The sequence below is a fragment of the Mastigoproctus giganteus genome, chromosome 5 (assembly GCF_048544385.1).
Source record: "Mastigoproctus giganteus isolate SK-2022 chromosome 5, ASM4854438v1, whole genome shotgun sequence".
Taxonomy (NCBI): Eukaryota; Metazoa; Arthropoda; class Arachnida; order Uropygi; family Thelyphonidae; genus Mastigoproctus; species Mastigoproctus giganteus.
The window spans coordinates 154,956,275-154,971,678 of NC_143579.1; the positions used below are offsets into that span (position 1 = coordinate 154,956,275).

Below are 15,404 nucleotides of genomic sequence, written 5' to 3' on the forward strand. Positions count from 1 at the left end.
TATATTTCTGATATGTCATATATTGTGATGGATAACTCAAATAGCTGCAAGGTAGGTGACAAAGTTCATCGAATACCTTCAGCATTTTGTGAATGGTGAGAACCAAGGGAAGGGCTTCCATGAAATTTGAAATTATATTCGAATTCAAAACAATTTAAATTATATTTAGCAATAACTTTAAGTGTAAAATGGTTTATAGTTTGGGGAGAATTTCTTCTCAAGAAAAAGAAATCACAAGGTGTTAAAATCTTAAGCAGAAGCAGCCGCTCAATAAATAAATAATTTTTATTAGTTCGAGCAGTATACATATTGTTTACAGTATTGTAAATGATGACTACTTTTTGAGGGGAGAGTTTACGGCAACAGATCATGAGCAGAAATGCAGCTTAGCGAGCTCGAAGTGGCCAATCCATCTTTGTGACAAATTTCTTTCAAAACCAGCCCACACACAAAGGGTAACTAAACGAGATTCAACCAATCGTACCAAAACACCAATGAAGGGATTCGAACTCAGTTCTTTACCACCCGGTGTGCCAAGGACGGCGATTCTACCAACTGTGCACGACGACGAACCCACGAGGGCAGATCAGTGGTGGTCAAGAAAATCGAAAGTTGAGATTCCGTAAGAAAACGTAAGTGGTTGTAGATGGAAATGGACTTCACTGAGATGAGGATTAAATTGCGCATGAAATAAACTTTTCGAAATTGAATAATGAAAATAAGGGATTATGAAAGCGAAGTGAGCAGCTGTGATAAATGGGAAGAAAGAGAAATTTTGAGGTGGGATTACGGAGTAAAAAAATAAAAATTGAGAAACTGAATGCACCTAATGGGGAAGGGGACTGAATAAAGATTAAATCAATCGAAGAAAGATTAAATCAATCGATGGCAGGAAACATGCTGAAGGCAAAAAGGGCTGTTCGGTTAAAGGAGATTTGCCGGTACCAAAATTGTCCCCTGATGATAATGGTAGCTCAACAATCTGTTTCTTCATTATTTAAGATTTATTCTTTCGTTTATATTTCAAAGATTTTGTAGTTTGAAGAAAGATTTTCTACTCTCTTCACAGACTACCTACTCAGGTGAGCTCGCAGATATAGATGAAGTAAATTCAAGAAAAAAAGACTATGTTGCAAATGGTCCTTCACAAAATCAGGAAGGAAGGCAGGTGTCTTCTTCAGATTTTTTATTGGTAGTCTGCCTCCAATGATGAGCTTAGGTTCGTGGCAACAGGTCACGACCAAAACTGCAAGTCACTGTGCTCGAAATGGCCAATCCAACTTCGTGAGAATTTCTTTAAAAATTTGAATTTTCGTCCAACAAACAGAAAATCGACCTCGGAACACACGCAATTTCGAGACTATATACACGGAGCAATATGGCCTTAGTCACAGGTGCTCCTAAAGCCCACAACAATTTATGTAACTATACATTGGCATTTCTCCAATTCACAGGAATATCTCCAGTGTCTAATGGTGCCTACCATTATATGCCATCAAACTCCAGAAGCATTTATGCTCAAAACGCTTTTCTAAAATTTTGAAATCGCTAATTTCCCGTCTCAGCCTCACTCGCACAGTCTCTCCTTGCATGAAAGGTCTTTCGTCAGCAAAAATCGATTCGAGGTACCTATTCAATTCACCAGCAACATCAGGTGAGTTATCTATCTTTCCCATACCCAGTCCCACAAGGGTCAAGATTCGTTTTCTTCTTCTTTGTATTCATATACCTGAAAAACTCCTTGTCTCCATTCTTTGCCAGTGCTTTCTCAAACTCGGCGACCCTAAGCTTCTGTGTAGTACTATTTCAGATTATCTTGTAGCTGTTGTAGGCTTTAGCACTTTTCATCGCTCTGCAACTTTCCCATGCTATCTCTTTCTGCTGTCAGATTGACCAGCTCAGTATTTATCCACCTCAGCATCCTCCTGGTGCTGTATTCTCTGATTAATATATATATGCTGCGTTCGTGGATTCGGTGATTGCTGCTTTAAAAGTATTCCATAACTCCAACGTATCCGCCCAACCTTAATTGGGCGGAATGCAGATATTCCAGAATATTCTTACCCCTAGTATTTTCTCGAACATGCTGGTACAAATAATAATCTAGTTTATTAAAATTCTGGTTACCCATTACGACTTTCCCCTCACTTATTCCAATCAATTAGGAGGCAGATCGAAGTCACCCCATAATGGACATTCACACTTGCTGTCCGTTCCATTTGCATACAGACTCTCGTCATAATCTTCACAATCTTATGGTCTGTAGATTACTTCCACTCTAATTATACCTTTTCTTCCAACAAACTCACACAACACAGATTCTATGCAAACAGACATGACTCCTGACTCGGAAAAAGCTCATTTCCCGGTCAGGTTGTTGCCCTAATTGAAGCCGTATTTAAACATAGATGTATTTAGCCGTATAATTTGTATTATACAATAAATATTATATACCACCCCCTCAAAAAAAAAAAAATAAAATAAAAACGAAGAAATTACAAAAAGAAAAAACACGTTTATTTAGAAATCATTTCAAACAAACAAAATCAGAGTTATTTTTCAAATACTCATCGATAGCAATCAGGGCCATTCATTCACAAGTGCAACGATCGTTATTTTAGATGCAAGCAACCAGCGGCCAAAGGCATCATAGAGAAGTCATTCTACCAAGACAAATCTCTGCTTTCGGTGCATGATTAGAAACCTGCTGGTCAACACGACTTGCTGTCCCTATTGGGATTGTAACAGCGATCGATAGTTCGATGTAGCGTTTCCTGCACTATAATTCGACTTGCAGTAAGGCCAAGATATCTAGCCAAGGGCTAGTACGACTCTTGGCAGATGAAATACTAATTGACCTCGTGAGTCGCTAAACATTCTCTCCGTAATCCAATCTTTGAATCAGGCCAAGCTACGTGGCTATTTAATCAGATACGAGTAAATAATTCAAATATGCTTTGACGATTTCCTAAATTCGTAATTTTCGATTCGGTGCATCATCACAATGAGTTTTCTCTAAACAACTGCGGCTTAATTAGATACACGCAACGTAATGCAAGGAACAGTGGAAAGCAGCGTGGAACACCATAACGCCAAATCCATCGGAAAGGTCAGGTGAATCTGGTGATACCACGGTTCTTTGGCGTGATTGTTAAAGAACACAGTGGCCAGTTCGTGAATCTCGCATTAGGGGGCAGAATTGTAGTTTCACCACTGGTAAAAAGTTACCAAGATGAATAGGAACAAAATTGCGCCCAGCAACCTGTAACGTGATATTACACCAGTTAATAATTGAGAATTATGTTGTGTGCACACAACGCTCGCTCATAACTCTAAAACTAGACTTTGACTTCAATGTCAAATGCTCGGATCAGATATGAAGTGATAATCACCGTTCTTTCATGTGGACTGAAACTAAGTAGCAAGAACCTCAACAGATCGCGGATTCGTGTCAAAATTATGGAAAGAGGAAGAAAGCACCTCCCACCAGTACTTACCCAGATATCAAGCTCATCTGGCATTTCATTTTCATGCAGTATCAGAATGCAAGACACAAGCACATCAATTCTTTGGGTGTCAATTTTTGAGGACCAAGTGTTTATATGTGGTGGGCTTTTTCAATAATCAAAGTAATCGATTACATGGAAATCGGTCAATTACGAAATTGATAACAATAGTGACCACATATTTCTATTTGCCGAATTGTAATAGCACTTTGATTTTAGTTTTGACAACATCGAATCCATCCAGAGTGCGATTCCCCTTGTAGATTTTATAATCGCCTAATTTTCCCAAAATTGATTATGAAAATGCCATAATCCATTATTTCCATCACCACTTATCACATCTTGTCTGTTAACAGTTAATAAATAATTCCCCCCTCCCCCTGAAGAAGTCGGTTGGTTCCATTCCAGGTGCGTCGCGCTGAATTCTAGTTCAAATCCCGTATTTATGTTTCGCCAACAGATCTCCACGTTATCGTTCTAAACTTATTGTAATACATTATGGATCTCCACTGCCAGTTTCGATTTTTAACAAATAAATGCTATCACGTTAATATCTTATATCTTACCTATGTCATTGTTGTTCTCTATTTTTTAAACGTTACTGCATGCGAATAGAACAAACATTCGAAGTCAGTGTATTAAGTCGAAGTCAGTGTAATCGAAAGGACTGGGTCTGCATTTGTCATCACTGGCACACGTGCATTTCAATGAAGTGGCCATTTTACAATACAAAGGGGGGGGGGGGGGAAGAAATGAATATCATATCAGTGATCAACAGTTTGACTAGTCCATCCCATAATCAATTAAGTTTCTTGTGCTTTCTGGAGAATGCACTCAAAAGAGAGAATGAAGTGCATCGCTTCTTATTGTACTCGTAACTGGCAATTTCATGATTGCAAATTCTCCATCCACTTCGCAATCATCAATTTGCAGAGTAATTAGCGACCTCAATAGATTTGATTTACCACTGTTTACGAATAATTCAACAGAGGCTTATATTTATTCTTCGCGATTTTACGTAGTTTGAAATACCATTTTGGACGCAGCATGTCCAGAATACAAAGCGAATTCCCAAAGCAGCGCAGTACTAGATAGAGTTAGAAGGCTGTCGGGAAGACGTGCAACTAATGGAAAGTTAGTACTTCATGGCCGACACGTTTCTCACAATTTACGGTTACTGTGAAAAACTAATGAGTAGAGCTCACGCAACATCCCTTTCGGCACGTGATGCCATCTCGCAGCAATGCAGGTGGAATTTATTGTACTTCTTTCCACTAACCACCGCATCAGGAATGACAGTTGTAGACGCATACACACGTACGGCCTGCTCGTGTACGTGCCTGTGATTTAGGGCGAGTTAACAGGAATGCTGTGTATGTCAATAATGTCAGACAGCACTGGGCTACAGCTATCGGAACTGGCATCTAGATCAACTGCCTGCATCCTTCGTACGAACAACCTGGAAAAATGCGAGGTAAACAATAAGGGTCTGAAATATTCCCTCTCCAAGACACGAGGTGCTTGATTTGATATATGCCATATATCTGTGAAATACGCGAATCTAAAATGCACTCCAATATTCGTCACGTAAGGTCCGAACCATAAATATAAATAATGCATTATGGATTTTAAAAGTCAAGGAAAGAATATTGGGATTACTTGAGTAATATTTTAAAGAAAATATGTGGCGTGTATACGAAGATTTGGAGTAATCTAGAGGTACTGCTAACGAAAACCAGGTGTCACATTTAAGAAATATATATTTAAAGTACACGAAGAATCTCAGAAATACTCCACACTTATAATTCAATATACGAATGGTGCAGTCACCAGGCGGAGACCAATTCAGTGTGAAAGATCGGATTTCGACGTGTTGCGCCCCCAATTCCATCAACGTCACACACAAAAGAATGGGAGAAACATCGGTAGTTGCGTAGAAATATTACTGTCTGTAAAGTATATTGGCTGCCTTAATTTACATCTTGAGAGAGAGTCCACGTGGGAGGTTGATATACTCTGGGCAAAGCACACGCAAAACGACAGAGTGTTCAGCATTTCAGAGGGTTACCAACTGCTGACGTCGAGTACGACATTTCTGTCTGATTCAATGTGCAAAGGGTCGTAGAATAAATCGATCGCCCGTTTTCCCCAAATGGGAAGAACCGTATTTCTTTGTAGAAGAAAAGTGGTTGTAAGGAATAAACTGGATATAGTCATAGGGTTTAGATACCACTAGCAAAAGAAATGTTTGATACGTATCTATTGAACCCATTTAAAGGTTGTGTCGTTTGGGGAACTAAGCGCAGCAATTTAAATGAGATATTATGCAACCGAAATACAAAATACATATTTATTATTCAGTGACAGTAGCCTTCCCTCATAATTCCAAGCAAATATCAAACAAACATTGTTGTAAATTCTTCAACGTCTCCTTTATGTGTTCTCGTCCTATATCCGGTTTATGTGTAATTGAAATTTGAAGGAAATTGCAGATCTAGTTATAGTTCTAAACTGATGTGGTGTTACAGTAGTATCTGTTATACTTCAACACTTTTATAGCTGCTTCTATGCTGCATACCACTCTGTTGATACTTCTTCGCTGGTGACAGATGCATATCCAAATACATCTAAGGATAAACTGTATACAGTATTCACCTACGATACCAAAGGCGGTACAAGAGACCATCGGGGTGACACGACAATTCCTTGCCCAATCGTGCCCAACAAAGTACTGACATAAGTTTCTACAAAGATAAACAGACGTGACTATGTTGCAACTGAATTCAAAATGACGCATCATAAATGAACTTCAAATCCCTTCCCCCAACTTAGTCCATGTACGTTTCTGCACAAAAACGTTTTTATAACAGCAGGCAATTTCTTCTTCCCCACAACGAACCCAGCAGCCACCTCTGAAAGGTTGCCGACCCCTATCTCGAAGTAATTAATCAGACACAAGGCTACTTGCGAGAGCACATCTTAAGTTTCAGAAAATGAGTGATTAGGTTAGGCTACTCACTTTCTCAAATAAGGAAGCAAAAACTCTACCGACCCTTATGAGCTGTTGTGAACCTGTTGACACTAGAATAAATATTATAAATTTTTATTTTTTAGCAAAATCTTCTTGGCGAATAAGAGCCCCTTCTTTGATATCCTTTTCCTATCCACAGCCTCACCAAAAAAACATTAAAAACGCCTAATATCAGCAATAATTGGTCAAGTACTTAAGAATAATGGTTGATGAACGGATGACTTTTTACCACATGCCCGGCATATAGAAGTAAGGCTGATTTATATGAAACTGAAGAAAACAGTAAGGGTTGAGTGGGGGAACCAAGGAGAAGGCCTTTGATCTCCTATATAAATGTGTTTGCCTACCTGTTATAACATATGCATGGGGTTACAGAGTTCCAAACAGTCATGTGCATAGGAGTCTCCAGTCTGCACAAAGATTTGCTCTCCTGGGGGTGACGCGCACTTGCAGAACTGTCTCAAATGATGCTTTGATGTAATATCTGGTAAGGAGCCTAATGATATTGTAATATAAGAAAGGTGTTGGAATATGCCACAAAAATGAATCTTTCTCTGAGATCATGGGAGTAAGATCCTGTTTAGATCTAACTAAGGATTATGGAAAAGATGTTAAAGTTGAAAAGAAAGAGGTTTCAGCAAGAGTTGAGAAAGATGTGGCAGCTAAGATGGGACAGTTCTGAGTTGGGGCGTGTCACGCACAGGTTTATTGCAAAGGTTGATACTATTGAGAAGATCAGGAAGTAGCCAGATTTAGCCACAATGCTGATGACAGGGTATGGCTTGAAGAGAAGATTAGTTGAGTTAGGGGTTGAAGTGAATAGCCTCTGTTTATGTGGTAGAATGGAAGATAGTGAACACATTATTAAGGAATGTGTTCTTTATGACGATTTCAGAATGGATATGAATGATAGAATCGGTACTGATACCTATAGGTGGCAGGATCTCTTTATGGGTATAGATAAATATTTTGCCTTCCTGTACTTCGCGAATGCCGTATATTTATGAAGGAAGGGAATGCATATGTAAATATGAGTTTTAAAGTGTTTAAAAGCTTTTGAGACTGATTTTAAGTTTGCAAGTTTATATTGAAATATTTAAAGTATATAAAAAATATAAAATAGATAAGTTTATAAAAATTTTAAATGTACAAATCAAAAATATGTTGTGAGTTGCAGTTTTAATGTTTTTAAAGAGGTATGAGGTTGCTGGAATACATTAGAATCCGAAGCCATAGAAGAGTTGTATTCACGCTTTGAGTTGAAACGTTACGAGTTAAAAATCTATACTAGGTATGGATATCCGCCTCCCCGGGGCAGAGTTGGTAACACGGCCTACTATGCATGATTGGATGGGAGGCCCTGGCTAAGGATCAATGTGAAGTCAAAATTTTAAATTTAATCAGATTAAGTAAGGATGAGTTTCGACTCAGGAAGCACAAGACTTGTGAGGATTTAGATAATGATATCCTTTTCCTACCCACAGCCTCATCAAAAAGCATTAAAAACGCATAATACTCGCAATAATCAATCGGATTTTCCCAGCTTTTCTAGTAATTTTCTTCGGTGATTCTATTCTTGTTTATTAATTTTTAATTAATCACAGGAAAGTTTGAAATATATTAATACCAGGAACTAATGAAACTCATCCATCTATATTGAATGGATCAGTAAAAGGAGTCATCAAACCTTTTAGCTGATGAGAACTACCTGGATTCAAGGCTAAGGACTGATTGAAGATGTGCAAATATCTCAAGGGTAAAATCAGTTAGCTACAGACCTGGTAAGATTATAAAGTCCACCGTTAATAGCATAATAGAGGGTTATTTGGGCAGGAATAAAATTACATGAGAAGTGGAACAGCAGTTGAGGTATAACACTGTGAAATGCGAGGTCTTACATTGGCGAGGTCGCCTTTTTGTATACGGGAGAAACAAAGAGGCGACCATTTTATTATCTTCTTCTTCAAGAGGAGTGTTTCCATTTACAATGGGTTTCCTCAGCTTACAAGTTATTTCTTGTTAGGAATTTTTTCCCGCCATAAAGTGCGGTTCAAGGTGTCTTGGTCGGTTAAGCCTCAGGCTGTCATGCACTCCCGTACTCCATCCATCCATGTCCTCCTAGGTCTTCCTCTTCTCCTTCTTCCAGGAGGTATCCATTCCAGGATAGCCTTTGGATATCTGTTTTCTTGCATCCGTTTTACATGTCCATACCATGTTAGACGCTTTTCTTTGATGGTGTCAATAATAGGCTTTTTCACTTCCATTTTTTCCCTTATGTCTTCATTCCTTTTCTGCTCTTCTAGAAGTTCCTGCTGAGCGTCTCCAAAAATCCATTTCTGTGGAGAGCAATTTGTTTTCCGCTCGCCTATTCAATGTCCAGGTTTCCGCTCCATACAATAGAAGACTTTGTACAATCGTTTGAAATATAAGTTTCTTTGTTTTATTTAGGATATTTTTCTCCACAGAACAGAGTTTAGCATGCCGATAACCTTTCTGCCGTCTGTAATTCTCTTATTGATTTCTGCTTGGGATGATCCATCACTTTGTAAGATTGATCCCGAATATTTGAATTTATCGACTGTTTGATTTTAAACCTGCAATATTTAGAACGTGTCCTGGCCCTGAAGACTCAGTCTTGCTAAAATCGATTTTTAGACCCCCATTGTTTATATTCCTCAAACAATTGACGACATGCATACTTTGCATCTTCTAAGTCTTGTGCTATCACCACCTGATCATCTACAAAAAGTAAATTGTGAATATAGGTGTTCTTATTAATCGGCAAACCCATTTTATTACATTTTTTTGACCAGAATCTTAGGCAGATGTCGATATAAATTTTGAAAAGTGTTGGTGACATGCAACAATCTTGTAATAAGCCTTTTGAAGTGTGGAATTCAGGTGACAAAGCTGATCCCACTTTAATTCTGCATCTATTATTCCTGTAAATTGCCTTAATAATGTTAATCAGTTATCCATCAATATTTGCCTCTTTCAGTGCTTCCCATAAGAGTTTTCTTGGAACACTGTCATATGCCTTTTCAAGGTCAATGAAAATCATAAAAGATTTTTTTTTTTCCCTTTTGATTGACATTTTTCAAGGATCTGTCGTACTGTTGAGATATGGTCTATACATGACCTCCGGGCTGAAAAACCACTTTGTTCTTCTGATACCTCAATTCGGGCTTCTAAATGGTTCCTGCTCCATTTTCCAAGGAACTTTAACAGCGGGCTCAGGACGCATATTCCTCTGTAATTTGAACAGCTTTTCCGATGCCCTTCTTATAAATTGATGTAATATATCCTGTCATCATTTCTTTCGGTATTTCTTCTCCACTCAGTATACTATTTAACAGTTTTTTTGTATCAGAACAGCCACTCCTCTTCCTCCATATTTCAGAAGTTCCATGTAAACTCCTCCAGGTCCAGGTGATTTGCCATTCCTTCCTTCCTTCCTTTAGCAGGAGTTCCACTTCCCTAACAGAAACTTTTAAGCCCGAGTCTTCTACACCAAAATCCTTCATCGTCTTGAACTCTTCCCGGTGTTCTTTTAAAAGTCCTTCGTAGTACTCCGTCCAGTCTTTCAAAGATATTAATTGCAAACCAGCGTTGTGTTTATTCTGTTTTCTCAAGTCTTTAAGGACCTTCCACGATTCCGCTGATTGCTTGAAGCCCAATTTGCTATTAATAGTTGCGCATTCTTCAATTTTTCGCTTCTACTACCAACCGATTGGCTATTTTCTTTTTTTCAACATAAATGTTCCTATATGCATCATTCCTATCACCCAGTCATTTCTGATTTGCAAGTTTCTTTTCCTCTACAGCAGCTCTTACTTTCTCTGTAATCCAGGTCTTTTTTGGTCCTTGACTCTTCTTTTTGCCTAGGATTTCATGAGCTATTTTTTAACAGTATTTTTTAAATATTCGTAGATTTCTTCAGTATTGCCTTTTATCTCTATGTTAATTGCAGCATCCAGTCTCTGGGTGAAGTTGTTTCTAATGCTGTCGTTCCTGGAGTAGGTCAACGTTAAATTGATCCACTTGTAGCATTTCTCCTTCCCTGCACTGTTGGTTGTCCACACATATTTTCTTAATCCAGTTCCATCTCAGTGTTGTTTTAACAAGAAAATGGTCAGATCCGCATTCAGCTCCTCTATAAACTCTGACATATTTCAATACATATGTCCCTGAATGTTTTGAAATAATATAATCTATAACTGATCTAATTTGTCTTGTCTCCTGTGACCAAGTATATTTATGGATATCCTTGTGTTGGAAAAATGTGTTGTTTATTCTCAAGTCGAACTGTTCACAAAGGTTGAATAGTCTATCTCCGTTGTCGTTCCTCTATTTCTCTCCAAATCGTCCAATAACTTTGCTATTTTGTTCAGTTCAGTTCCTACTCTTGCATTGAAATCTCCCATTAGGAATATCTCTTTGTTCTTAGGAATTTTTTCTATTAGTTCTCTCAGATCCTCCCAAAATTCATCCTTCAAGGCATCGGCGATGTTATCTAAAGCAATAATTAGACCACATCTGGAATACCGCGTACAGATTTGGAGGCTAGATTTTAGAAAGGATGAGGAACTGTAGGCTAGGTACAGAAAAGGGGCACAAAGAGAATATTCTTACCAAGAGAGACCTGAGTTCGATTACAACATCTGAAAAATCAAAAATCTGCGTGGCGATGTGACTGAGATAAAAGATTTTAGATATGCTGAGTACATCAAGAGGACAACTCTGTTCTCTCTAAATGACATGAATTCGATAAAGAATAACTGTAGAATAACATTTCATAATGACATGTCCAACAGTTGTTAAGGATATTTTTCGTGCTGATGCATCACGCATTTGAAAGAAAAACAGCCAGTCTGATTACTGAACTTTACTTGAAAAAAGAAAGACATAAAAGAGTAAATGAATAATAATGGATACAGTCATCAGTCGATACGCATGTTATAACCAAAACAGAGGCGAAACGTGAAGCAAAGCGCAGCACAGGAAGTCGCCACCCCAAATGACACTACAACGAAGATTCAATTCTCCGGTGGATTAAGGTAGGACCACCTAATTGAAAATTAATAACCATTAATTGTGTATTTGTATGACAGCAACGTACAGTGAGCCAACATATGTGTGTCATTCCATCCCCACTGGCTAGAGCACTTGTCAACTTTACTCACCGTTTTATTGCACTCTGCTGTAATTAACATGGTAAAATACATTCTTTGTAGCCGACAGCGATGCCTCGCTTCTATGCAAACTGTCAACGCTAACTCCGATCCACCGCCGACTTCTTCGCAGGAGGCATTAATATTCCAGAACCCCAGAGGGTAATTCAAAGCTGTCAAACATCTAATCTGTCAACAGAACTGCAGCAGCAGCTCGCCCCTTGGATCGATGGCAGTCAGATACACGCCGCAACCAACAGGGCAACAACATCGCCTAACCCCTACAGTATCGACGGAGCAGAATCGGTGGTGTACAGGGCAGAACATGCTTCGAAAACGAAAAGAAGAAAGGAGTAAACTAACAGGTTGCTTCTTGTGTGTCTCGGTGAAGCTGATTAATATTGTTTTTTTCCCCGCTACTTCAGAATTTTTGTCCCTTTCACAATTAATTGGCCCAGTTTTTTTTTTTTACAAGGCATCGCGTGCAGTCGTGCCGAAAAACAAATGACATTTCGGAGTAAAGAAGCAGCATTTAGACAAAAACCAGAATCTGAGAAAAGCAGAACAAAGCAAAGAAAGTCAATAACTTTAGCCCTCCCCCCCCTCTTAATTCTGGCAGTGGATTAAATGCAATTAAAAAAATGGAAAAGTTGAAAGAGTTCCACATAAAGCTCTATCGCAGGGATGTCCATCCCGCAAACCATTCTTTCACACTGTGCGACCCACGGTTGTTTATAGTATCAAGTATTTTTATCGAATACGATAAAAATACTCGTGAAAACCCCTTTAGGAAACAAGCTGAAAACGCCTTTGGTAGAAAATGGAGATATTCATCTGCTTGTACCCAGATTTGGGCATCCTTGGTATGGGAATTGCTGGCATCCACTGGTATTACACTTTCTCCAGTGGATGCGAGATTCTTTGTGGTCTTCACCACCGTACGTGATTATAGGAGACTGCAGCACCCATACGACTTGCGCTTCTTCCTATGGTGCTGGTAAATTATATTTAATTTAGTACGCATATAGTTGGCCCCACCTCCTCATGGCGTAGACGGGTACTGGGAAGCAGCCTTCCTGGTAGCTAAGCGGCCAGAAACAACTAAACACAAACATAGCACTACACTCATTTCTGCCATTGTACAGTGTTTTTTATATCATCGCAGAGAACCATGGCGGAGATGAACTAACGTTTAGGGGCCGCCTTACATAAGACACAACAAATGTCCATGGGTAGAGAATAGAAAATGAATGTGCATAAAACTAACAGAAATGCTAAAATATCCACCAAGATCATGATAATAATAATTGGCTCTGTAATTATAGTCAAATAGACAATCCCATTCTAAGTTCTTTCTTCTGATGAACGGTCCATAGAGTACCTTCCAAGAAACAACCTTTAAGTTTTTTTTCCTGGTCACGATGACGTTTTCCTTTCTAGTTACTTTCCTTGTTATTTTAAGTGTCGTCGATGGTAAATAAGACGATTGCGGAAACTAAAATCTAATAAATTCGACTTGAATACACTCGAGCCTGTTGGACAGAGAGATATAATGGCGGCCAGATCATTGTAGCGGGAGAAAATGACAACAACAATATCACTTTATAACTCTTAAAGAGGTGACGAATGCCTGACTAGTCCGAGAGCTTGGAGGCATCAGAGGTGATGGAGTTGACAGGACTGGAAGGACGAATGCCGGATAGAAAAATAACTCGATCTGTATTTCTAAGATCATAATCAGTCATACATTCAGGACTGTAGTGCCAAAGAAACTAATTTATGCTTGCCGATTATTTTTTATACAATTTTTATCGCAATGAATAAATGTACAGACAATAAACTGAACTGGTCCTTCGACTCGGGGATGGAGTTTGAGGCTACAAAATATATAAGGGTACGGTGACTTTACGGTAGTGAACCTTTCCTTGCCTGGGTGACAAAGCATTTCATTAATTTTAGCATTTCATTAATAAATAAAATAAAAACAGAAAATAGTCTGTAACTGCTAGACTGAGGTGTAAGATCATAAAACAAATTTCTATTCAATTTTGTTTTACAGATTTAAAAAAATAATAATAAATAAAAATAAGTAATAGTATAAATTCTTTGAATGGCAGCGTGTCACCAAATTTGACAACGTGTGCCTCTCGTGGTAATTTCAAACGGTTATTCGCAAAATGATTGTGTTCCATATGCTTAAGAAATAGATAAATGTGGCAAGGAAGCCAATTTTGGATGCCAAAATGATTGTCCAATTCCACTTTGAACAACCAGACTTGCGACCTCGCCTATCATCAATGATGTTTTATTCTAGTGATCTAGAACAATCCAAAAGTAAACTTCATGAAATCCGGCCTTCCCGCTAGCCCTCAAGATTTTATGTTTGCGTCTGTTAGCTCCAGTTTCTCCTAACAATAAAAATATCCTCTTTCGTTCTTTTACTGATCTCGTCAGAATCAGTTATCGCCAAGTTCTAGTTAGCAAGCTTTGCAGACGCACCTCTGAAATCCGATCTTCATATGACCATCAATTATGACCCTCATCAAAACTGGTCACTCTTTTCTTCGACCTCCAGATCTGAATACAGTATTCCAAATGTAGCTTCACAACCGTCTTATACAGGACAATGATATTCTTCCTACTTCCAAAGGTCCTATATATCATAGGATACCACATACCTTCCTAAAACAGACTAAGCGAATAGGCAGTTCAAGGTCACTTTCCTGTTCGCACTTACGCTATTGAAAATCGGACCTAGTGTGTGACCTTGACCCGACTGCTGTTTTCTTCACTGTTTAGCTACTTTTACATTCCATGGTAAACTAATTCTAACTTTCTAATTCCTCACCACCAGCGTATAAGTAACTCCAGAATTGGTTCCCCAGGTGCAACAATTTAGAAGCATTAAATTCCAGCTGCCATTTTTTAGACGTCTCCAACCGATCTGTCATTTCGAAGCAACGTGCCAGGATCGTTATACATCCTCTATACCTTTAAATAATTAACAAATTTTGACAGCTTCTCCTTGTACTCTGGTTAATGTCATTAAACAGGATTAAGAAGTCGACTCTTTTATCCAATCCCTCAAACCAACGAAGGATCTTAATATAATCCCAAATTTGCTCTAGTTTATACAATAACCTTAATGGAGAACCATGTCAAACGCTTTACTCTTAAGTCCAGAAAAATAATGTTGAAGTTGTTTCTTGGGGCAGTTTTATAACTTCACAGTAATAATTAACCGGATTGGTCAGGTAAAAAACTTTCCACGAATTCATGCTGCGATCCATTTCTATCGAGATGATCCTGTATCATATTCGTATATTCCATGATCTTATATTCACTACAGAAGCTAAAACTCGCCTTTAACATATAAAGAAAATACACTGGACTTATACTAAAAATAATTCTTGAAACTTAATGAGAACAATCTCATTAATTTGAATTATTTTGTTTCGACAACAATTCCCCCAAGTGAAGGAACCAAATAAAGTATACACAGATTTGGTGCTTCAACCTACACGAGCCATCATATTTGATCACCAGTTTCTTACCCATTCTGAAGTGTTACATTATTCAAAACATACTGAAAATTCGCTGGTTTACACAATTCATCGAAATAAATAATATCACGAAAAAAACCCATCCTGAATCCAACAAAAAATCAAGTTATAAAAACATTCAGAGTTAGTTTAT

At 38.3% G+C, this 15,404-nt stretch overlaps 1 protein-coding gene across 1 annotated transcript in view; it reads right to left on the minus strand.

The window, feature by feature from the left end:
- Positions 1-15,404, minus strand: part of LOC150085776 (uncharacterized) — a 1,040,408-nt gene that overhangs the window by 876,625 nt on the left and 148,379 nt on the right. The window lies entirely within an intron of this gene.